Raw genomic sequence first — 2,500 nt, 5'->3', positions numbered from 1 at the left:
ATTTGTGGGGGTGAAGTGCTCGTCTTGTCACACTTGTGCCTCCATAGACTCGACAATTTGTACTCCTGGGATGTACACATAGGTTAGTTGGGGCCCTAGGGAGGCCCACGATTGGTCACAGCCGACACTGAGGGGAAACCCAACTCCCTCCCCTATATTGGTCTGTGCACCTTCCATATTTACCCAAGAATGGTCAGAGTCGGCTTTGGGGCCCGTTTCTCAAAAGTCCCGAAAACATTTCGGGCCCGAAAATCCATTTGTGAGACTGCCAACCGCTTGTTTTGGAAAACTGATCTTTTATCATGCTTTTAAGGTAACAAAAAGAAAAAGGACTGTGAAGTTTGACTACTTAAATCCTCACCGTTCTCGAGATACAAACGGAATTGTAACACCCGAAAATGGTCGGTTAGGTTTCGGAACTTTCGAGAAACGGGCCCTGGGAGGAGGCCCAACTCTCTCCTCCATACCGGTGTGTGCATCTTACATATTTACCCAGGAATGGTTACAGTCGGCCCTTGGAGGAGGCCCAACTCCCTCCTCCATACCTAACCGGTGTGTGTACCGACCTGGTGGTAGGTTTTTCTTTAGCTCACAAAACCCAGCAGTACATGGCGCCAGGAGCCCATCTGGAGCGTGCAACTTCCATACAGCGTCTGTGAAACGGCGTTTTCACAAGTAGGTTTATTTTTAGACTAGCCCTTCCCGCGAATTAGATGTAAAAATAAAGGCAGTTCCGGTTCGGTGACCCTATGACGTCAGCTTAATTTCTTGTAATTGGTCATCGGGCTCCTGTGGGAGTCTCATTCGCGGGAAATTCAATGTATAAAAAAATCGGTCTGCGAAAACGCCGTTACACGAACACAGTAGAGTTGTAAGCTCCGGGTCATGGGTTCCTGATGGGGCTGACCTTTTAAGATTCAGTGGAGCACATCGTCTCCCACTTCCCCCTTTGAGCCACACGAAGTTGTAGTTTCTGTTGATGTTAAGTTTAATCATTTCGAGTCCCCAAACATGAGGAAGTAGATTAATTACAACAAAATGTGTGTGCTGGACAGGACAGACCATTCTCGTCCCCAGACCCCTCTTTTCTTTTTGTCATGGCCCACAGCCTCGGCCACAGACAACTCTGCAAATCACGGTCTTCCGGCTCAGAAATTTAAAACCACAATGGTCGTCAACGATTACAACATTATACGACTGTGCATATTTTTGGCTGTGGAAACGGTCCGTGTTCTTGGTGCTGACCAATGATGACAGACGAGAACATCTGGTAGACGATGTACCTCAAAACATTTTGACATTTGAAATATGCCGTCATTACATGTGATTTCATGAACTGAAGGGGAAGAAGAACTAATAAATTTATCGTTAAGTTCTTCGCGTTATGGTGAACTTTTGTGCTGTAGTTAGCCGGTCAAACCTTTCTTCTAAAATCAAACAATTCAAATTTGTATTCCGATTGGAGGGGAACGCGTTGCGTGCCATGGGTCAAAACTCATTAACTCCATAGGGCGAACAAAACTTACTTACTCCCTAAGGAAACAACAACTTTAACTTTAGACTCGCACGTGGTCAGGATGTGCACCTTGAAACCAAGTCCAATCGTCCCTCAATGTTGACCACGACTTCACCTCATTGAGCATTGAGCGTCCTCTAGCCAGGAAACAAAACTCACTGTTTCCCTCGGGGTAAGTAGATTAGTGCCCAATATCATCTCTTTGTCTTTTATACACTGACAAAAACAACAAATATCCATGGAAAACAAAAGAGAGTTACACTTCTTTGCTAAAACCAGTTTCAACACTTGAAAAAATCGTTCTTATTAGAAGGATTGACAATACAACACTTGATCACTTAACAGCAATGTTATGGAACCACATCAAACACCAATTATTACTGGAAAAGATTCGGTCATTTTTGTGGCGTTAAAACTTACCGTGGCAACAGGAAAGCCCTGCAAAAACACCCCATATATTGGCTTTGGCTGCTCATATCTAAAAAGCGAACTCGGTGATCGCCATTTTGTTCTTTTTTTTTCTTTTTTTTTTTTTTTTAATTTCAGAAATGTAATCAGCATGCCAGAATGAAAATTTCTGCAAAGTTTAAAAAAAAAATTCTGTGGAACGGATTCAGAGCCACCTTAAATAATTGAGAATTTAAGTAAGGTTTTAAACTTTTTAGAAAGTTTCACCTTAGCCTGCTGACTACTTTTGTGCAATTAAAAAAGATATGGTCTCCGAGTTCGTTTTCACAGATATGAGTAACTAAAACCCACAATATAAAGCGTTTTTGCAAGGTTTTCCTGTTGCCATGGTAACTTGTTACGTCACATATAATAATTGCTTCTTATTCAGGAGTAATTGATGTTTCACATGGTACCACAACATTGCTGTTACGTTTACTGTTAATAGTGACAATCCTTATATGCGGTCTTTACGCAAAATAAGCTCCGTGCTGACTCGTGACAACTTTTAGCTTCCAAAGTATGAACTTTCAGAGT

Source organism: Montipora foliosa, chromosome 8 (assembly GCF_036669935.1).
Source record: "Montipora foliosa isolate CH-2021 chromosome 8, ASM3666993v2, whole genome shotgun sequence".
In the NCBI taxonomy this organism is placed as follows: domain Eukaryota; kingdom Metazoa; phylum Cnidaria; class Anthozoa; order Scleractinia; family Acroporidae; genus Montipora; species Montipora foliosa.
The sequence above is the reverse complement of the archived record's forward strand: the minus strand, read 5'-3'. Positions refer to the sequence as shown.